The sequence below is a fragment of the Cebus imitator genome, unplaced genomic scaffold (assembly GCF_001604975.1).
Source record: "Cebus imitator isolate Cc_AM_T3 unplaced genomic scaffold, Cebus_imitator-1.0 Scaffold134, whole genome shotgun sequence".
NCBI lineage: Eukaryota > Metazoa > Chordata > Mammalia > Primates > Cebidae > Cebus > Cebus imitator.
In genome coordinates this window covers 2,701,942-2,725,814 of record NW_016107449.1, presented here as the reverse complement: position 1 = coordinate 2,725,814, position 23,873 = coordinate 2,701,942, and positions in this window count along the sequence as shown.

Genomic DNA, 23,873 nt, shown 5'->3' with positions numbered 1-23,873 from the left:
TTTTGAGATGGGAGTCTTGCTCTGTTGCCAGGCTGGAGTGCAGTGGCTCGATCTCAGCTCACTGCAACCTCCGTCTCCTGGGTTCAAGCGATTCTTCCACCTCAGCCTCACGAGTAGCTGGGACCACAGGTGCGTGCCACCATGCCCGGCTGATTTTTGTATTTTTAGTAGAGACAGGGTTTCACCGTGTTGGCCAGGATGGTCTCGATCTCTTCATTTTGTAATTCATCTGCCTCGGCCTCCCAAAGTGCTGTGATTACAGGCGTGAGCCACCGCGCCTGGCCTCGTCTTTTCTTTTCTTATAAGAGCGATTGCCCTCTTAAGTTCCCTGGTGAACTTCCCTGGGAAGGTGGGTCTAGAACCCAGCGGGTGTTTCACAGAACATAACTAAACACTTTCACTATGACAGAGAAGACCATCACCCTCTGAAATTTATTTTCTTCTTTTTATCTCCTTTTCCTCTGGAGGGTAAAGATGCAGGGGTCTTATTTTTTCCTTGTCCACTGTAATATTTCCAGGACCTGGAATAGCTTCTAGCACATAGTAAACATTTAATAAGTACGTGTGAAATAAAGAATTGGATTCGTCATTGAGTAACCCATGTGCCCTGTGAATCCAGTAGGTGGAGGAAGCACCATTGCTGCCCTGGTCCTAAAAGTCACTTCTCATAACTATTTCTTAGGTAGTTGTATAGCTATGATCCTAAAGCTTGCAATCCTGGTGTTATTGACTTTTGTCTTGCTAATATCTAAGCATTTCTTCTCCCTCCCTCTCTTCTCATTGTAGTCGTTGAGGATTACAATGGCTAAACTAAGACACGCTCCAGGAAATCAGCCCACAGTGTGGGATGGGATCCGGGAAGTGCTTCCCATCTCCTGTCTCTGCATTGGTCAGTGGCTGGTAAATATCTGACTACAACTAAGAAATAGATGCAACATCTGGAGCCTGACATTTGCCCCTGTTTACTTGCATATTTGTTGCCACAGAAGGTATAATTATAGAGAGAAATTGAGAACGGCAGTCATGATACGTCAGCCTCTTAAGGTGCTCAGGGTGTGTCAGGCTGTGAGCGTGGGCTTCTTCTGTGGCAATGTCTCCCTTAATCCTCACAGCAGCTCTTCCTGGATGGGAGGCGGGGGTGGTTCCCACTGAGGCATCACTAATTCTAAAAACAACTACCTGGTCAAATGTAAATGCAATTTCTAAGCCAGCTTATTAGGCGAATGTCAGTGAAAATAATTTTAATAGCATTCTTGCATTAAGAAGAAGCCTTAATGAAAACACAATTTTAACATAATTAGATTGAAATAGTTCAGCCCTGCATACATAATCTGAAATGATCTTACTTAAACTCACCTCGCACATTGACAAGTCACTGTTGTAAGCTTTTAAGAAATGGATTTCTAATATTTGATTTTTCTTAGTGTTTATTCAAAATTTAATTTTACCATTAAAATTTGCATTATATGGCTCATTAAGGCAACACCTTTCTCATTACTGTAACAAGAAGACACGTTCAAACAAAGGCACTTCAGAGTGATTAGGCCGTTCTGAAGGTCCACACCTCACAGGCCTTGTTTGAGCTGGCCAGTGTTTTTTGCTCTTAGTCATGGGTATCTTCTCTCTCAATGATAAGAATGGACATTTTCCATCAAATTTTAAGTCCTTAAAAAATAGCATCTCTTCTCATTGACCCCCTTCTTTTTAGAGTCTATTTCAGAAAACCAATGCTTTCTTTCAGTAGCGTGTCCCTGGTATCTCTTCTTCACTGTTTGTGGGTAGGGAGTGAGGGCAGAAGTTGGGGTGACAGCCTGCTAGAAGCCCTGAAAAAGGAGGGGGTATCACTGCCCAGCACCGTCCCCAAGCAGATTGTCCCGTAGTGCTGGGATGGCAAGTTCACAGCAGGGATATTTTTTCTACTGAACTGGTATGTCCCGATGGTTATGTACAGGGGATAATTAGGTGCTGTTTTTGGTGAACGAAGCATTCCCATGGGCTTGATGGGGCCTTGGAGACAGCATGTGCTGTGTGCTAGAACAACCCGCAGTGAGAGACAGCACAGGCTTGCATCTGGTTGTCCCACTTCTGGATTGTGTCACAGTGAGCTGCTTTCCTTGCTTCTTTGAATTCCAATTTCCTTATCTATGAATTGAGGGTAAAGGGACATGATAACCTCACAAGGTCTCTGGAGGCTTATTATTTAATGAACAAATTCATACATAGTACCCTCTGTGACAGAAGGTAAGAAATCAAAGTGTAGTTCTTCTGGTCTCACCCTCAGGATCTCCCACTGATTTCTAAGGTGGACCAGTATCTCCCCAGGACTCATTCAAAGGTGGAAATCTGTTAGCAAGGTAAAGGCATGGGGACATTGTCCAATGTGTGGAAAACCACCACGTCTGACATAACATGAGACACCAGAAGAGAGGGGAAGAACCCATGCAGAGAGAAGCCTCATCCAAGGAACTGAAGAAAACCCTCAGAATGAGCCCTCCCGCCGCTGCTTCTCACTTGTGTTTAGGAGAACTCCTGTTTTCCCTTCTACCCACCTCCTGCCCAATCTTCCTTTTTTCCCAACGTTCATTTTTACTAAATGCCATCTCCATTCATGCAGGGGCTTAGACTCCAAACCCGAGTTTCATTCTCACTTTCCCACATAGTCTACGTCCAATTCACGAGCAAGAGTTGTTGACACAAACCACACACCCTTCTCATCCCCTCCACTAACGCCCTGATGGTCCAAACCATCTATTATCTCTTTGTAGTTCTTGGGACCGTGTATCACATCCCCACGGCACAGTCACTGGCAGGGGTAGGGGCCATGTGGGGCTGCACTCCTCTGCTCACTTCCTGTTCTCTCATTGCAGAGAATCAGTCCTTCCCAGAATCTTCCCAGCAGAGCTCAGAATTTACCTTAAGTCACTTTGGCCAGGACTGTGTCATAAATCACTACAGCCCACTGGTCTGACACATCTTGTCTGAGATCAAGTATCTCCCCTCCAGACCTGAATAAGATTGGGATTCTGTAAGTTAAAAAGGGGGGCCTATTGCCCAAATAAGTAGGCCACCGCAATGGCTGTACCATGTGCAGAAAAGGGAGAGGAAGTAGCCAGACAAGAAAAGGAATAAGGCAGGGAGCAGAAGAAAGTTCCCCACCAGTGAAGGCTTCATGTTGTTCGGGCACTGATGAAGAGCATGAACTAAGAAAAAGAACGTGTCACTCAATACCTTAATGCAACGTGTGATTCTAGGCTAGCTCCTGAACAGAAACAGGACATTGGTGAGACAAGTGGTAAGACTGGAGTAGACCCGAAGGCTGGCTCACAGGGCTGCATTACTATTAATTTTCTGGTTTTGATACTTGCACTGTGATTATATAAGATATTAACTTTTGAGGAAGCTGAGTGCAAGACATATGAAAGTTTTTTGTACTATTTTTATAACTGTTTAATTAGTTTGAAATTATTTCAAAGTGAAAATGGAAAAATTAAAAATCTCAAAACAAATAAATTGAAAAACTTGTATGAAATAGTTTTTTTTTTTTTTTTAAGCTAAGAGCATAAATTGAGGAACTACTTCTATCCGTAACTTATAAATATAACAGGAATTACCAAGAATATACCTGACAGGGCTAAAAGCTGTGTAAGTGACCCAGAAAAAAACCTGAGATAATGACAATTAATTGGACAATTACTGGAAACATCATAGATATAGAAGGCAAATTACTTATGTTTAAACACTTTGCTTATGTCCTCATCTTTCATAGCTAGAGTCAGATATTGTCAAAAGTTGAAACATATCCTCAGTAAAAATGACTATAATTTTATAAAGGTTTTTCTTCTTTCCTTTTCTTTGTTTGTTTGTTACTCTCTCTCTTTTTTCTTTTTCTTTTTTTAGAGAGGGCGTCTTGCTGTGTTGCCCAGGCTAGAGTGCAGTGGCTATTTTCCAGCACGATCATAGCACACTGCAGCCTCAAGGTGCTGGCCTCAAGGGGTCCTCCTGCCTCAACCTCCTGAGTAGTTGAGACTGCAGGTGCACCACACCAAGCTTTCATAAAGGGTTTTTTTTTTTTTTTTTCTTTTTGAGAAAGAATCTCACTTTGTCTTCCAGGCTGGAATGCAGTGGTGTGATCTCCATTCAATGCAACCTTTGCCTCCTGGGCTCAAGTGATCTTCCCACCTTAACCTTCCAGGTAGCTAGGACTACAGGCTTGCACCACCACGCCTGGCTAATTTTTCGTATTTTTTGTAGAAAGAGGGTTTTTCCATGCTGCCCAGGCTTGTCTCGGACTCCTGAGCTCGAGCGATCCACCCACCTTGGCCTCCCAAAATGGTGGGATTACAAGTGTCAATCACCGCACTTAGCCTCATAAAGGATTTTTACTATCTTATTTTATCTTTAAAGAATTGTTTAGAAATTATTACTTCCTGCAGTGGGAAAATATTATCTGATTTCTAGTGGTGTCTCATGTCTTACTTCAACATCTTTTTCTTCTGTTAAAGTAAAAATACTTTAGTTAATTCCGTTAAAACGGTGTAAATACGGTGACCCAGTTTTCTGAGATCATCTGTGTAGCTCTATCTAGCTGTCTTTCTGTTTATCTGCCTATCTATTTGTCTATCTTTCTGTCTGTACATATGCAGAGATGGATGTCTCACACAGTATTTACCGAGCTCTAACACTGATTGTTTCAGTTTACATAATTTTGGGTGATTTCTCTTGCTTTCTTTACACTGCTCTGAATTTTAAAAACTCAGACGTTTGCAAGGGAGTATGTGTTTTATTATTTTAAAAAGCTGAAAGAACAGATGATTTAAAAAACAACATAACTTACATAGATTGAGATGGGATCACTAACATTGTGTGTTGCATGTTTCAGTGTGAATAAAACCACCATTCAAAATAGTGATTGTTCCTCCTGTTCCCTGCCTGGAATGCCTTCTTATTGCTTCTCTTCTCATCCTGTCTCACTCTCCTCTTTGTTTAGCCTCCCTTCTTTCAAGACCCAGTTTAGGCAAAGATCACTCTCTCTAACTTCTGTGACATTTCATCTTGTTACCGATCTGTGTGGTTGAGGCAGAATCTGTCTACGATCCATCTAGGGCGGCCAGCTTGTCTCTTTCAATCTTCATGCCCATGGCAATGCTTCATGCATATTATAAGATTAAAAAATGACAAACTCTGGGTTTGAGCAGGTTAGCAGAAGGTAGGGGAATGTCACTGAGTGGGAAAGGAGATGGAGATATGAGTTTGAATAGAAATACCAATAAATATAAACACTTGGAGTTTATGGAATGCTTGTGGCAGAAGGTCCCTTACGTGCCAAGACGCAATTACTCCAAGTCTGCGGTATGTAACAACTAGCTATTATTAATATCTTAAGAGAAATTTTCAGCCCCCAAATTAATACCACTGACCGGTTCTTAATTGTTCTATGGTTTCTTTTCATTCAGGTTAAATTTCTTAATTCTTCTGTACCCTTGTTTCTCCAGTTGTAAACTTAAGATGATGACGTCTTCTGTGGGTATCAGTTGTCAAGTGTGCACAAATAACTTGTACCAGGAAGCTAAAGTCTGCTCCCAGGCCACTCGGCTGATACCTGACTGGGGTGCTGACCTCCTCTGTTTTCTTATCTCTGCACTGGGCACCCCTGAGTTGGCCTTCCTCTACAGGGCTGCTTCTTGGCACAGCTCCCAGCCAATGATAAAGGACTTGACAAACACGACGTGCTGAATCATATCTGCTGGGGGAGGGTGAGCCAGAGGCGAGGCATAGATATGGAGAAGGATGGCGACATATTTCTGATACCTACTGTGGGCGCCTATGAGCAAAAGTCTTTCCTGAATGTAGTTATGCAGCGCCACACAGTAACAAGGCTCTTCATCATCATCATCATCATCATGATCATCATAGCTACCACTGACTTGGGGGCTTTCTCTGTCCCAGGTAGGGGAATGCTTGGCAGATTTGACACCTCAAGCAGGTTGTGTTTTAATGACTCACTTTATGATACAATTATTTTCAGTAACAATCATGAAATAAAGCAAGTAATAATAGTGGACAGAAAGGAAACATGAAGGTGGAACACTTTTTAATGAATTTTGCATATTTAATCATGCCAACAAATAATATCAATGAAGGGCAAAAAAGCAAATGAGAAATAGATTAATTCTTTAAAGTAGAATTAATGTATATTTTGGAAAACAATACAAAAGAATGGAAGTTTTGTAGAATGAAATCATTCTCTGGAAGTGTCAGAGAATGATTTGTGCAAACATGACAACACTGAAGTAATTTAATTTCTGTTTTTTCAGCTTTACAATCAGTTTGTAATAATTTCTCCTGTCCCCAAACCACCGGTCAAATGTGAGGGTCAGAGACTCCAACTGCACCCAAAGCAACTCAGAAAATTCTGAACCTTCACGATCTTACTGTAGAAATCAGTGCACATAGCTAAGTCCATGTATGTTATATCCATGGCTGACTGGATAATTGGCTGACTCACGTAAATAAAATGTTTACTAAAGGATGGGTAATAAAAATGTGCTAATTTGAAGTTTACTTAAGTATTACACTATTAAAACTCAACAGTAATCACAGTAATTGCTTAGAACTTGTTTTAGATCAGCAATTCTTTCCCCCTAGGTAGGCATATTTTATCACAAATAACATCTGGAATTTTCAATTTCAATGCATGATGATAATAAACTTAGAGTTTTTTTGCTTTCAGATTTTGTATGGACCATGAATTCCCTGATTGCTGACTCTCTGGTCCCAGCACTGTGCTGAGTGCATTGCACTCAATGACTTAATTTTCACAGCTGCTATTATTCCAGGCTGATAGACGAAGTCCAGAGATGGCAGTTAACTTGCCCAAGGTCACACAGAGTGGTTTGTCATTAAAATCTACACAGTGGATTTGAATCTAGGCAGTTTCTGAGGCTGCACTTATGACCAAAAGGGCTATATACTGTCTCAAAATGAAACAAAACAAAACAAAAACCATCACATTCTCCGGTTATATGGAAATAACTCACATTTTCATTGTTGTCTGTGTAGCTTTTTTCCTTCCCTTTTCTTCCCCCTTCTTTAGCTCAGAATGCATTTGGGGGAAGCACACATTTGAATTTCTGGTGTACATGGAGCTACTACTGCAGCTGAGGTTTATAACTCTCAAAGCTCAGAAGATAATTGAGGAGATACCTTTGGATAAAGAAACTGAATGTACCAGCTAGGCTGTTAGAGAAGACACATTTTAATAAATAACCTGAATATATAAGCCAAACGGTTGCAAGGACTGAAGAAACATTTTAAATCCTTTCTCTGAAAAGACTATTACAAACGCAGAAGATGGAATATTAAGAGGAACATTCCAGAAAAGCTCAGCAGGACAACTTAGCAAAACAACACATCAATGACTACTTTGACAGTCTGTGGAAGTCTTTTGCCAGTAAGGGAAGACATCGAGTTGCCCATGATGGTTTTGTTTTTACTCCTGTAACCTAGTCATTAAAACCTCCCTTGGAACCTTTGCTCAGTGGTACCTCAGGCTGGAAGAAGACAACGGTCTTCTTGTCCATCACCTACGCACGCCAATGGTTGAGAGCTATAAATCAGGATTTTCAAAAAAATTGCTCTTTCCTTGATGTAATCCCAAACGTATCCATCATACAAACGGAATTAGCTTCCTGCAGTTTAGTACTCCTGTTCATATACCTCAAGACAAGCTTCTGTCAAGATGGCATTCCCAAAGAATAAAAATTAGAAGATCAAGAGAGAACAGATCCAGTTTTGCCTAAATCTCTTTACGTCATCACAATTGTCTGTTGACCAAGTGTTCAACTGTTCTTTCTAGTTTATATTTTTAAGGCACTTGAAGAGCTAATACAGCTGGTTGATTCTGGCGTTCATATAATATATCACAAATGCATGAGACAGATTGGGTAAGTATAGCTACATATCAATTAGTAGAAAATCACTAATGTTTGGATGCTTTTTATTCAATTCATACTCAACTATTCTGATACAAAACTTTTTTTTTAATTCAGTGAAAAATGTTAAGTTCCCCAGTCATATAAAATAATCGGCTAACTTCATTTCACTGTTTAATGGTTTTCCTGGGTTCTGTGGAGAGCTACAGCATGGACTTCTCAGCAAAGGTGACACATGCCTGAGTCCTGGAGCCATTCATCACTCAGCAAATAATCCTACCACTGGGCATATGAGAGAATTATCTTTCATGTCTGCAGCTTCAATGGGCCTGTTCCACCTCCCAAGCAAAAAAGAGGAAAGAAACACAAGTGAAGCATCTAAGGCTTTGTTCAGAGTTCTTTGTTAGGTGTAATTTTTTACCTGTTAGTTTTTTGCAACAAGTCCCAAGTTCTGGCTTGGGTTAAACATAGCATCTAGGTAGTAGGAGCACAAGAAAAAAGATGAGAAAAAGATGAGAAAAAGATAAGGGCACAGCGAAGAGCTGGAGTTTATCCTGAATTAAAGATAAAATCAATTTTTAAAGTGCTATGTTGGTGAATTAACCTGTGTGTGTGTGTGTGTGTGTGTGTGTGTGTGTGTCTGTCTGTCTGTCTGAATTTCAATAAAAGCACAAAGTATTAGGTTTTTCTTTATTTCCACTAAAACCAAAACAATAAGGAATTGACAAATCATTTCTCAAAGGATTAAGGTTAAACGCAGAGAGGTCATCCTAACAGTGGTGATGGGCAGACACTGGGGATGGTTACCTAGGAGAGCTGGGGAATTTCTCTTCCTGGGGTGACTTTGGGGAGGGGAATGGGGAGGGAGGGACTCACCTCTAGAGGGTTTTCGGGGCAGTCTTGGCCTTGGGGGTATGACAACATGTTCAGTCTTCCAAGATCCATTCCATCTTAGGGTTCCAGGATAATAAAGACCGAACAAACTGCTGGTGTCAAGATAGGTCACATTTTGTCTCAACTTTCTCAACAAGAGTGTTTACATTTCCAGAAGACCTCTGGCTGATATTGTGATCAGGGCAGGGTTGAAGCAATATAAAGTTCTATTCAAATGATGTTACATTTAGTATTCATCTAGTGTCATTCTTCAGAGAAGCACATTTTGCCCTTCAAAAGAAGCTCATTCATCTTGACAACGTTCTTGGTCAGCAGGTATTATTATGATAATACCTTCAGTTTATTTAGCATCTCTCACCCCCTTTTCAGGCGAGGTCAAAGCCAGTCAGGCAGTCAGTCAACAACGTTGATTGAAGTCTGTTAGTGTGTAGAGCTGTGGACTAAATCACCTTCGAACACCAGCTATCCCAGTCCTTACCGCATGCTGAGCACACCTGTGAGGCTGGCAGGCTGCGGGCTGACTCTCTCCCGGAGAGGTGCTGCACCCCAGCCTGCTGGAGCCTCAGTCATTAGCTGGTATTTACTCACATTTAGCTTGGGTTGCAGAAAACCTCTCTACATACAAACTTTTGGAGATTTCTCCTCTGCAGATTCTGTCTGGGCCTTGACAAGCCACAAGCATCCTCTCCAGGCTTCAGGCAGCTTAAACTGCCCATGTAGTTAAAAGCAGGAAGCACACCGTTGCCCAGAAATGGAAAGAGCAGACTGACAAACAAAATTAGCTGAACTTTGTTAACCTAACGAAAAGAGGAGGTGGTTTTCTGAGAGGTGTTGAGCGCAGGTCCTTTCCCCCAACCTGTGTGCCGCCCGGGTTGGAGTACAACAGGATGGCAGGCAAGGGCCCAGGTGGGAAGGAAGCATACGCTCAAATGACACAGGAAATACAAGCTAATTGTCCAAAAATTAGAATATAGAGCTAGGCAAAAAGAAAAAGTAATTAAGTGTCCCCAGTAATGACACATCCCTAGGTGCCATCCCCTCTCATTGAGATGAATGTCCACTCAAGCCATTGTCCTGTGTGTTTCTTTGTGTAACTGAAACTACGTTATTCAAAATAGGACTATTTTACATACATGTCATCACATGAGGCAAATTGTCCCCTTTTAGAGTGCCCTTTGAACTTCTATGTTTTCCTACATACACCATGCACAGCACACCTGTTAGATTTCCAAAACTGCTCTCTGAGAGATACTGATGCTTACTCAAGAGACCCTCAAGTAGCAAGTTGAAAAAGAATCCACTTTTACAAAATGCAGGGCTCACTGCTCATGTGGCACTTCCAGCCACACTTTACTAACTTAATCTAGTCCATGGCCATTGCTGGCTGTTAAGGACCATGGAGCATGTCGCTTTTGATTAAGTGACAATGTGTACAGACAAGAATTAGATTCTGTTACTAAGGAAGGCCAGGAAATGAATATTAGAGACGAATATTAGAGAAATAACCTACAGTCTCTGCCTCATTGGGTGTCTGAAAGTTTAAGAAAATTTAAGTTAGAATGTCACTTAATATTGGTCCTTAGGGAATTTGATTTAATGATCACTGTTAACTGAAATCTATAGAAAATACCGAGACCTCATTTTAACAAATCTGCATTTATTTTTCTGTCCTCCACTAACAGGCTAATCCAGGATGGTGGTGCGCCAGCCTGTGCCTCTGGATTTGAAAGCTTGCAGTGTAGGAGGCTCCATGGAGAAAGGGGAGGGAGCTGTGAGCTCCAGGCTGGGGCCGTCCAGCCCAAGAGCCTAAGTTGATCTCATGAAAACTTGGCCACCTATGAATTCCACTCTATCTTTGGCACCAGAACATGGCGAGAAAAAAAGTAGTTCCTGGAAATAGTTTTGCCCAAATAAAGACAGCATGCAAATGGTTTTCAGTGTTCATTAACATTAACCTAGCTTCTCCAGTTTGGAATATTTGGAACTTAATGTGGAGTATTAATAACTTCAACTTTTATTCATTCTACACAAGATCCAAAGCACTAAAAACCTTAAAGTATTTTCTGTTGTTAGAAATAAGTACTCAGCAACCCCGAGTTGTGATTTTACCTTTATATTTAGTTCTCTCTTTCACATGATGAAAATCCCAGGCTCACTTCATTTATTTATTTATTTGTTCATTCATTCAACAGGCATTTGTATTGAGCACTTTCTGTGTGTTGCAGATTGGCTTCTTCAGGAAAGAGATGTGAGGTAGAGTTTAGGAGGAATGGTGTTTATCAAGAAGCACTTTCAGGGCCAGTGCTGTTTGGAGGGGAGAAGGAAGCAGGAGCAGGCAGAGGAAGCAGCGGCCAGCTCAGCCAGCCCCATGGGGACTGCTGGGGGCAGAACGCCCTTTCGAATTGCTCCGATCAAGATGCCCAGGCCTCTGTGCCCCTACCACCATCAGTCCTGGGATGTGGATCTCCCTGGCCCTGACCTTGGATGAGGCAGTTTTCTGCAGGAAAGGCACCGCTGAATGGCCCAGCAACTGTAGACTGCCTGTGGCCAGCACTTCCAGCCGCCAGGCAACAAAACCTTTACTGAAGAGGGATCGGGCAGAGCATCCACCCCAAAGGTCCACCTTAGGGTTTCATGGCAGCGTTTGTTATAGGGGCGTAGCTAACCACATGCACTAGCCTGCAGTGCATTTCTCTTTCACATCACAGCCCCTGTGGGACTCTGCTAGGGGTCCAGGGTTCTTTCCATCTTGTTCCTCTGCTACATGCAAGGGCATCGTCAACAGCTCCATGGCCAAGGCTCGATGGCTGCTGTGGTCAGGCTTCAGACAGTGGGAGAGGGGGAGCGTACAGAGGTGCATGCCATTGTCCCAAGACCTGCTCCGGAAGCTGCGCATGTCACCTCCACTCACATTCCTCTCAGAGCGTGTGGTAAAGTGGCTGCACCTAACTGCAAGGGAGTCTGGGAGGTGTAACCCATGTGACCAGTTCCAGATCCCTTACTGTGGAGGAAGGGATAAATGCATTACGGCAGGAAATCGCCTTCTTTGTTACAATGGGCTCACAATTCCTCTCCATGATGGCCTCTGCACACATTTGGCATGTATACCCTAGAGATTTCCGTCTCCACGCACGTCACACACCTTATGTATCTCTGCCTCCATCAAGCAAGCGGCGCAGTGATATGGCGTTATTCTGAACCTGGGGTCTTGCCTACATCTGGTATTACATTGTTTGCATCTTGGTAAGAACTGTAGAGGTTTAATCGTGCCCTTGTCTAGTCCCACTCTCAGAGCTTCTGATTTCATTGGTCTGGGTTGTAGCCTAGGTAATTGGGTTTTTAAAATCTTTCAAGTGATTCTCTTATGCCACCAAAGTTATTAATGGCTGGTTAATAGGAAAAATGGGCCAGGTGTAGTGGCTCACACCTGTAATCCCAGTGCTTTTGGAGGTGGAGGCAGGAGGAGCATTTGAGACCAGGAGGCTAAGACCAGACTAGTCAACATAGTGAGACCCCCATCTCTACAAAGACTTTTTAAATTAGCTGGGCGTGGTGTTGCATACCTGTAGCCCCAGCTACTCTGGAGGCTGAGGCAGGAGGATTGCTTGAGCCCAGGTGTTCAGAGCCACAGTGAACTATGATGGGGTCACTGCACTCCAGCCTGGGTAACAGAGAGAGACGCCATCCCCCTCCCCCCCCCAAAAAAAGAAAGAAAATGAAAAAGGAACTTCTAGCTCAATTAGGTGTGTGTGTGTGTGTGTAAGTGACTAATTTCTCCTCATATTTTGGTTCAAGCAGATGAAAGAAGTTAATGGCTCATGTGACTGAAACTTCCTAGCTTTAGGCATGGCTTGATCCAGCAACTGAGATAAAGTCTCCAGAACATGGTCTGTCTTCCTCAGTCTGTGTCTTTCTCCTGTCTCTGCCATCCCTTCCTCCTTCCCTGTCTCTGCTGCCCCTCCTCATGTCCTCCCCAACTCAATTTGACTAGGATGCTAAGATGCTATCCAGAAAATTATTGCAGATCAAGTCCAGCAGAAAAATAGGCTTCCTTTTTCCTTTCTGGTTTACCGTGTTTAGTCAGAGATGGCATACGTACGAAAGGATTATGTCATGTCAATATATACCTAAAAGAATGATAGTAAAAACAAGCCCTGTCTGTCCACCACGCAGGTTAAGGCACAGAACATAGTCCTACTTTTGAAACCCCCAGTGCACTCTCCCAGCCCAAGGTGCTGCAGAAATGTCACTCATTTATCACTCAGTTTTCTGCTGTTTCTGACCTTATCTAAACGAACTCATGCCATATCTATTTTTCTGTAAGTGACTAACACAATGTGGTGTTTCTCAAATTCATCTGCATTGATGTGTCTGTATTTTATTTTCATTGCTGTTTAGTATAACATGCCTTAATTCATTTGTTTTTCTATTTTATGGACATTTGGGTTTCTGTTCTTTTGTTGTTATGATAATGATTGCTACTAAAAACATTATTTCATGAGTTTCTCCAGGGTACTTAAATAGGAGATAATTTGCTGGGATGAAGGATATGAACATCTTCAACAGTTTTAGGGTCTGAGAATTAGCCAAACACCATCCAGATATACTAATATCATCAGTTTACATTCCCACCAGCAGAACGGGAGAGAGCCCCTGCTCCTCCTCACTGCCAAGACTTAGAAATTTCAGATCTTTAAATATTTCCCTATCTGTTGTGTTGATATCTTATCTTACTGTGGTTTCATCTTCCTCCTCCTCCTCCTCCTCATTATTATCATTATTACTATTAGAGACAGAGTTTTGCTCTTTTGCCCAGGTTAGAATGCAGTGGCATGATCACAGCTCAGCTCACTGCAGCTTCCATCTCCTGGGCTCAAGGGATCCTCCTGTTTCAGCCTCCTGAGGAACAAGGACGATAGGTGTGAGCCATCATGCATGGCTAATTGTTAAATTTTTTGTACAGATGAGGTCTCCTGTGTTGACCACACTGGTCTTGAACTCCTGGTCTCAAGCAATCCTCCTTCCTTGGCCTCCTAAAGTGCTGGAATTGCAGGCATGAGCCATAGTACCCAGCCATATTATGAAAGGGTTTTTTTCTTTAGTATGCTTATTTTTTTTTCTATTTCTTTTGAGAAAAGTCTGTTCATGTCTTTAGCCTTCTTTTCTACTGAGTTGTGCTCCATTAATTTATATATTCTGAATGCCCTCCTTTTGTCTGTTAAGTATGCTGCAAGTATCTTCTCTCAGTTGGAAGGTTTGCTTTTGTTGCCTTTGAAATGTACTCAAATTCATCAAACTTTATTTTTTGATAATTTATACTTTTTATCAGTTTCAGTAATCCCATAGTGTGTGCTTATATCTTTTTCTATAGCTTCTTACCAAGAATTTTAAAGTTTTATTATTTTCATGTTGGTATTTAATTCAAGTATAATTTACAAGTGGTACGTGGAACGGAACAATTTATTTGGCGTAAATGCATACACAATTTTCCCAACCTATTTATTGAGTGGTCCTGTGGTGAGTGACCTTGATCTTCATTGTCTGTAAATGAGGGTGATAATAGAAACAATCTATGTTTGTTTTCCAGTGCCATGTAACCAATACCCCCAAAACTTGAAGCTTAAAATAATATGTATTATCTCACAGATTCTGTGGGTTGGGGATTTGGCTGTCTCTGGCCAAAGGTATCTCACAAGGCAGCAAGCAAGGTTCTGATGGGGCTGCGGTGTCATCTGAAGAGTCAATTGGGGAGGATCCTCTTCTTAGCTTACTCATGTGGTTATTGGCAGGATTTAGTTCTTACGGGCAGTCAGGCTAAAAGCCTGTTTCTCGCTAGCTGTTGGCCAGAAGTCTTGCTTAGACTTATATGCTACCCAGGCCTCGCCGTAGGGCAGCTCACAACATAGTAGCTGGCTTCCCTGAAAGTGAGTGAACAAGAGAATGAAAGAGGCATCTTAGGTGTCATCTGTAACCCTTTTATAGCCTCATCTTGAAAATGATATCCCAGGGCCGGGCACAGTGGCTCATACCTGTAATCCCAGCCTTTTGGGAGGCCAAGGCAGGTGGATTACTTGAGTCCAGAAGTTTGACATTGGCCTTGACAACATAGTTAGACACCTTCTTTACTAAAATTTTTTTAAAAACTTAGCTGGGCATGGTGGCACACTCCTGTGGTCTCAACTGCTCAGGAGGCTGAGGCAAAAGGATCAATTGAGGCTGGGTGGTTGGGACTGCAGTGAGCCATGATCGTGCCACTGCACTCCAGACTGGGTGACAGGAAGACCTTGTCTCAAAAAAGAAACAAATGACAATAAAAACAAAACATTCCATCATGGACCAGTGTTAGAAACATCCTTGAACTGGAGTTCAAATTTTTTGATTTAGAAAAAAAGCTCCAGACTCTATCTCAAAAAAAAAAAAAAAAAAAAAAAAAGGCAGTGGGGCGGGGGGAAGAGAAAAGAAAGAAAGAGACACATTTCACATTCTATTGTTTTTGCTACTCTCTATTTATTAGAGGTTATACGCTCTTCCTGATAAGTCCAGCCCCCATTCAAGGAGTGAGGGTCATACAGGGTGTGACTGTCAGGAGATGGGAGCCAAAGGGAGGCTCCTTAGAGGCTGCCTTCCACAACAGCTCAGAAGCTTTCTGTGAGGATTCAGTGACGTTCCATGAGGAAAGTCCTGAGACTTCCCTGGACTATAGAGGCGCTTAAGTCAGCATTGGCTGCTAGCCTTTTGAGTATCATCTTGCTGGCTCCTGTTTCACACACCAGGTTTCCATATATGTGTGGCCAGTGTCTTGGCTCCATTCGACCTAGTTGTCTATTTTTCTATTTCTGTAGTGTGATGATTAATTTTGTACGTCAACTTAGCTGGGATAAGAGGTGCCTGGATAGTTGGTAAAGTATCTCTGGGAGTATTGGAGATTGTTTGCAAAAGAGATGCCCATTTCAGTTGGTAAACTGAGTCAAGAAGCTGGCCCTCCCCAGTGTAGGCAGACATTGCCCAATCCCTCCAGGGCTGGGACAGAACAAAATGGTGGAGGAAGGGAAAGTTCAACCTCTTCTTGATCTGGGACATCCATTTCTCCTGGTCTTGGCCATTGGAGCTCCTGGTTCTAAAACATGTGGCAATATTTGGAATTTTGATTTATTTTCTCTATGACATTAAAGTCTCGATAGCTGGTAAGGCAAGCCCTCCAGCATCCATCTTGGCCTTGCTATTTCTTCTTATGCGATTTTGGCTAATCCTGGCCCCTTCGCCCTCTCTCTAAATGTTGGAGTCTGACAGCCTGCAACCACACTGGGGTCACATTGCTATGCCTTAAGGAGAGGAGATGCTGGGTGCAAAGATGACACCAGCTGCTCTGCTGGAAACATGGGGTGGCTCTGCTGACAGAGGGCAGAGTGAAAGGGCGGGAGGCACACTTCCCAGCCCCCAACACCAACAGACCACCGGAAGCTATGGCAGCTGAGGGTTCAGGCATCTCGTCCTTGTTTCCCAGCAAAGCAGTGACAGAAAATGTGTGGGGGCCAGTGTCTGGGGGTGGAGGTTGGTGCACAGTGTTAGCACTGTGCTGTTTTGGGGACTCCTCTGGCACTGTCTCCTGCTTGCTCCTTGTCCCACTGCCCAGTACTGCTGTGGCAAAACGACTGGGTGAGTGGAAAAGGCTGAAAGAAAAACACCTGGGGAATCAACTGTCTTTAAAATTGCCATGCATTTTAAAATTCAAAAATCTGAAATTGTTATAGATTCAACTGAACAAGCAGAATGTAGAATTCCTCTCAAATTTTCCTTTCTGCATTAAAAATCGACCTTGAGGAGAACTGCAGTTTTACCCTGTTCACAAAGTCACAATGCAGCTGGGGAGCAGAAGTGTTGTTTGCATCTCTTTTCAAATGTTTCTGACAAAACACAAATAGGAAAGCCATTGACATGGGGCCTCAAATCTTTTTTGGAGAATATAAAATTTCAAATAAATGCAGAGCTATTTTGGGGAATCTGAGATTTTCAACAGGTGCGTGTACCTTCTATGAGGAACTGACTGGAGATTCGTGATGGAGGGGGCGGCGTCCCCCAGTGGTCTGGCATCAGGAAATGCTTTGGAAAGAAGAAATGCTCTTCGTTTTGCACAGCGTCTTCCTGGGCTGTGAAGCCAGCTCCATAGTCCTAACGATGTATGAGAAGGCATGATAGGGAATTACCACAATTACACGGGGTAATATTTACTCAGCTATTTGAAGAACTCTAGAGCTGAGTCTTTGCTAATTAGATTTGCCACCTAATGGCTATTCTTAATTCATGAAAAACATTTTCAGAGGATTTAATGATCTGGATCAAGCGGAAGTGTGGTGTGTTGAGCACCCATTTAAACCACTCCTCAAAAATTACAGGGGCCAGGCCTGGGAGATATTATCACCTGAAACCCATTTGGCCTTTTTTGAAATCAGAACTATTCCCTCAACTTCTATAATGCCGCCCTACCAAGTAACAGGGACTCTTCTTGATACTAATGATTTGGGGGGAAAAGAACAGAACAGAAAACTCTACTTATTATTTTATAGTTACATGGCATTATACCAGACCAAATAATTCTCCTTAATTAGGTTTGCTGGAGAAAAACAAAGAAAAGAGAGGGATGAGAGAAGAGAGAAATTTTTATACCTAATTTAAAAATTTTATTAAGGCAGGTTTCCCCTTGAGCTGTTAGAAACCTAACTGTCTTCGTTCTTACAGGGATGAATAAAGAAACCAGGCAATTTCAGACAAAGACAAAAAAGTCCCAGCCTCCTGATGGAGGGCGGTCAACAGTTGTGTCTTGCGGAAGCTGAATCTGCAATGGCTGTGCGGAGGCAGATGTGGAGGCTCTGCTCCGTCAGGTCAATGACCAAAGGCTACATCTGATGACATCCTCGTGGTCTGCAGAGGAAACAGCATTCCTGTGTACATCCAAGTTAAAAGGAGCCCAGAGAAATGGGCTTTAATTTGAGCAGAAGAGCTTTCATAGGGATAAACCTTTGCATTGGTTCAGGGATGGGACAAAAAGACGGACAGGCAGCGCCACCATAATGATTAATAATGTGGTGTGGGGCTCTCCATCCATTTGTCTGGATGTCCTCAGGAAGGGGACAGCATGTATCCAGGTCCCCATGGGTTGTCCTGGATGAGGTAGCGGGGCTACTCCTGCTGGTTTCTCCTGTTTTTTTCTAGACCGTTTCATTGCATGAAGCATCTAAGAATGCACTGTGTGGATGGCACGTGCTCCTTATTGATTTCACTTTTGGAATTGATCAAATTTTTCTCTCTTAACCTTCTAAATACCATCAGTCTCCCACTTCTTATGCACTCATAAAATGTGTCACCCAAGGCATTTCTATGCTAATGCAGTTGTTAATGGCGCTAGACAGGAAATAATTTCTTCTGCTTCACAGACAATTTAGAGCTCCCCCAAGATAAATACACACACACACACACACACACACACACACAGAGAGAGAGAGAGAGAGAAAGAGAGAGAGAGATGTTTATTTTATATATATGCAGGTGCCTATGTGTATATATATGGCTTTTGATTTCTAGGACTGATGAGCTTATAGTGGACAGTAATTTAAGAGCCAATTGGGCTAAATATTATGATGATCAATTCAAGTTTTTGTTCCTGACCATGAGAAAATTATTCCTTTTATCCTTTGCACAGTAGTTTGATGCACCACACACATATAAATGACTAATACAGTAAATTAACATTTGTCCCAATCTTGTCTTCATTATGTCGAAGAAAATAACAAAGCAGTATTATTCAGTGATCTGAACTGGCTGCTTTAACGGACCGAGTTGCTTATGGAGATGAAGCTTGAAGCTGAAAGGTAGGCTGTGCTGGGATTTTCTTGCTCACAAATGTAAGAGACAAACTCTAGTCCTGTACATCTGTGCATTTAAGTTAATGTGTAATTGTGTGTGTAAAGATATCAAAAGAAAATCTGAAGTCAATGTTTGGAGTCAGGTTTTGCATGTCACTCCAGGGCCTCCTTTAAGATAAAATCCTTAGGAAGACAGCCCCATGTCTTTCTGCCTTTTCCCCTCAACAAATCCTCATCATAATTATTTGTTGTCCTGCAGTTCTGCACGCCGGAACCAGCGCTGGCATGACATGATCAAACACAGAGCAGGCACATTTGGCAGGGGCTGGGTGTGGATACACACACTGCAGAAAGGCCAGCTGGGCCCTGCCACCTGCCACTTCTGCTCATGGTGTTCGCTTGGTTCCCCCGCCCAACTTTGAGGGTGACTGGTTGTTGCTGGAGAAAAAAAAACAAAGACAGGAAAAATGCTTTGACATCTTGAAAGGGTTGGCAAGTCATCTGGCTATTTTACTTATTGTGTGACTTTACACATTCTTGAGTATTTACTCTTGCTTGAACATTTATTTTCAACCCATCATAAACCTTGTAACTTTATGCACATTATTAATCTGACTTTGAACCATTCAACCAAGATTCATAGTAGGTTTTACCAAATAGCACAAAGGAAACATCGGTTTAATAAATGGAAAGGCAGAAAACAATGAGTTTGTGATTCTTCAAATATTGCTCACTTTTTTGCAAAGCTTGCCTGATTTTTAGTCATAGTAAAATTTACGCTATGTACCTCTTTATTTTCTTTACTTTGTCTGGAAGTGCCTTTATCAGGCAATTAAAACTAAAAGCTAAAATACGAGGTTTAAATACTGGAGCCGTGGAAGTTTGAGGATTGCTTGATGACTCCTGTTCGAAGCTCCCTGGATAACTCAAATACAAGATAGCCAAAGGGAGCTTCAACTCTAAGAACTTGCTGTGAGGTCCACAGCTCTACTGAACATTTTTCATTTTTGATTTAGGTAATACATGCAATTGAAAAACAACTTTTTTGTGAGGTCTACATATCAAATATCACTTCTGATCATTTTTGTTTAAAGTATATTTTTATCAACATAATTATATGCTTTTTTGACATAGGTTTTATTTTGACATTAAGCAGAGAAAAAAATCAAATATGCTTGGCACCTAAATATTCACATTTACGATTTTGATTTATTTCCCATTGTTTTATTTTCCTCTAGTCACTGAACAATTCTTGAATAAAACTGTTTTCTTTTTCTAGTGTTATTTAATGTGAAAGAGGCCAAATAATGTATTTAAATCACCTGCACTGCAAGTGTGTGAAATAATTCCAGCTTTGACAAAAGTTTTAGAGTTTCAATTTGAAATTATTCACAGAGGGTTAAGTGATGGTGTTTAATATTCTTATTATTTTTTTTTGTAAATCTTGATTATATATTCCTCTAAAAGAAATGAAAGGAGAAAAGTGTCCCGTTTTAAAAATGGATGCAGCATTGCAGTCTGCACATTGATGGTGTACAGTTCGTCTAATTTCTCTTTAAATGTATTAAGGGAGAATCTTAAGAAGTTCTATGATCACAAATACAAAAGTGTGATTTAAAACACTTACCCGTTGAGATATTTAAATACTCACTACTTTAAAAAAGTGTTTCGTTGTTGAGAAAGCTTGGGAATCTTGGTGTCAAATAAAAGGGACCCCTTCCTATAGCACTACTGCTCAGAATTGGGAATGTGCTTATGTGTTTTGAAGGGGATTATGGGCGTCAATAGTCTCCAGGCATAAGTGTTCAAGTAATTGTTTTCTCCCGTGAGTATGCTGAGGGACGATCATTTTAGAGAATATTCTTTGGGCAGAAACAATATGCATGCATTTCCAAACTGCTGTGCAAATGTATTTTTAAAAATAGAAGGTCCGTTTTACTTTGATTTTCACATTTTCACTTTGTCGTGGTCTCTCTCTCTCTCTATGTATGTGTGTATATATATATGTATTTTTTTTTTTTGAGATGGAGTCTCGTTCTGTCAATCTTTGCTCACTGCAACCTCCACCTCCTAGGTTCAAACAATTCTCCTGCCTCAGCCTACAGAGTAGCTGGGATTACAGACATGTGCCACCATGGCTGGCTATTTTTTTTTTATTTTTAGTAGAGACAGGGTTTCACCATATTGGCCAGGCTTGTCTCAAACTTCTGACCTTGTGATCTACTCGCCTTGGACTCCCAAAGTGCTGGGATTACAAGTGTGAGTCACCGTGCTGGGCCCATTGCTACATTTAAAACTGAGTTCCCACAAAAATACTGGAGTGCTCTGGCAGTTGCATTGACTCAGTGGGTCATAGAGTGTAGCCATGATCACTCAGTGGATCATAGAGTGTAGCCATGATCACTCAGTGGGTCATAGAGTGTAGCCATGATCATCAGATTGGCAGGTCTTTGGAAGTTTGAATGATGGATCCAGGTATGGATCTGAAATTCTGAATATGAAGAAACCCCTAATTGAAAAATCAAGTCTTGCATTTATGAAAATTCCCTTTGGAAGTTTTCCTTACATTACTTGTTTCAATTTTTGAGTATACATACCATGTTATTTTTCAGATATTATTCTTAGGCTTTTGAATAGAGAGAATAATAAACAGAGACTATTTTACATATAAATATAATCATGTGTAACTTTTTTTTTTGTTGTTTGTTTTGTTTTGAGACGGAGTTTCACTCTTGTTACCCAGACTGGAGTGCAATGGTGTGATCTCGGCTCACTGCAACTTCTGCCTCCGGGGTTCAAGTTATTTTCCTGCCTCAGCCTCCCGAATAGCTGGGACTACAGGTGTGCGCCACCACGCCCAGCTAATTTTTGTATTTTTAGTAGAGACGGGGTTTCACCATGTTGACCAGGATGGTCTTGATCTCTTGACCTCATGATTTGCCTGCTTCGGCCTCCCAAAGTGCTGAGATTATAAGCATGAGCCACTGCGCCCAGGCAATCATGTGTAACTTTTAAAGTAACAGCTATGTCTTCAGAGAGCTTTCAGAAGAAGGTGGCAATAACATGTTTGCTATGCTCTAGTGTAGTGTACTAAGTAAGTCTTAGTAGATGCTGGTGTGCACTGCCATCAAAGGATATGACATAGTTTAGGTACTTGCTTGTTGTAAGTGTACCTTGCCTTGCAGACAATATTGTCATCAACTTAGGAAACACGCTTTAGTGAAGACTGGAATAACCTATACGCAAAATGACTGTGTGGCTTATGAAAAAATATGAAAAGACTAAAAAACAAAATAAATAGCATGCATCTGTTGACTGTTTGCTCTAGCTCACGTGATCTCCTCGGCTTTGATACCATCGCCTCGCACATTTAGTTAGGTAAACATGATTCTCAGAGGGCTGAACGCATTTCCGGAACCAGACATTTGGCATTAAAAACCAAAGATCATGTAATTACTAAAGTGATTGCATCAGACTCTGATTTCATTTTTAAGTGCTTGCTTATTGTTTCTTAATAGTTTCATTGGATATTTCACAATCATTTACTCTTAATAGGTTGGTCTATATCCAGGGAGCACTTATGGGCAGTACTGTTCAGTGAATCTCTGCCTCCCTCCTGCACAGTGTCTTAAGCTGACCCCAGGGACAGTGTCTGAGAGAGAGAGAGACAGTCTGATGCGTAGGATTGACTGGGAAAGGGCTCTCAGGAGAGCAGCATTCGTGAGGGAGTGAAGCTGGCTGAGGAAAGGGAAGGAGCCAAGCAAGGGTGTGATCTCGGGTGCCCTACAAGAGAAATAATGCAGGAGGCTAAAGGGATAGAGAGAAAAAAGCTAGGGGGAGCAATTTTAGATTAAGGTCTCTCTGAGGGGTGAGACTCAGGCACGATCCAAATGATATGAATATATCTGGGTGAAAAGTACCTAGGCAGAGGGAACAGCATGTGAAAAGACCCTGAGGTGAGCAAAGGTTTGGCATGTTCAAGGAGAGCAGTAGGGCTGAAATACAATGAACCAGAGAAGAGTGGAGGAAAATTCAGCAGGTACTGGTGAGCTGCAGCAGAAAGGGGAATTCTACCCTAGTTTGTTGGGGAGCACACAATTTCTCGTGTAGCCTTCAGCATCTCTAAATGTCCATCCAGTCATCAATAAAATAAGATGAAGAACTAGATGTTCTCCCAAGTCACACTAGCCCTAAAGTTCAATGATTCTAAAATGAACAAGACTTACTTCCTCACTTGTCAAATAAGGGTGGGTTACTGTTAAGCCTGAAGACAATTAGTAGACACTGTGAACTTTTCCAGAACAAAAGCCCATGACGTTGTAGAAGGGGGAATTGTTTTTAAAAGTTTAGTGCCATTTAGAAAGCAAGGGGAGGAGCTCAATGTCCCAGCAAGTATCCTAACGGTGCAAAGCAAATCATGGGCATGGTTTTCTTCCTGCCTTTGAATTTGAGCTTCCAGTGGTGGCATAAATGGAGATTCACACCAAGTTGTTTGATTTTAAGATGATACGGTAACAGAATGATATGAAAAAGCAGATAATTTTGGGTCGTTATGTAGAGAGCATCCAGTCTGGTGAAAAAATAGAAATAACTTCTTATTGACCTTCAGTAGCATAAGAAGAGTAAACCTGCTGAAGCAGAGAGTGACTGGACCCCTATGTGGTGTGCACTGGGGTAGAACTGACTAGGATAGAAACATAAAACAGCCCATAAAGCCCTCACTTTTCAATGAAACATTACAACAAAGGGTCAAGATTGGGATATATTAAGAACATTCACAATCTTCTTTGTTGAGATATAATTCACACACCATAAATTTACCCTTTTAAAGTGTAAACTTCAGTGGTTTTTAGTATATTCACATATTGTGGAACTGGCACAATAATCGAATTCTGAAACATTGTCATCATCCCAGAAAGAAACGCCATACCCATTAGTAATCATTCCTTATTCTGCCGTCCACCCCTAGGCCCCAGAAACCAGTAATCTGCATTGCCTATTCTGAACATTTCATGTAAATGGAACCATACAACCTATGGCTTTTGTGTCTAGCTTCTTAGTTGCTTAGCATACATCACTTTTTAAAAGTATATTCATGTATTAACATGTGTCCGTACTGGATTCTGTTTTTACTGCTGAGTGGTAATTTTATTGTATGGATTTACCACATTTTGTTTACCTATTTCTC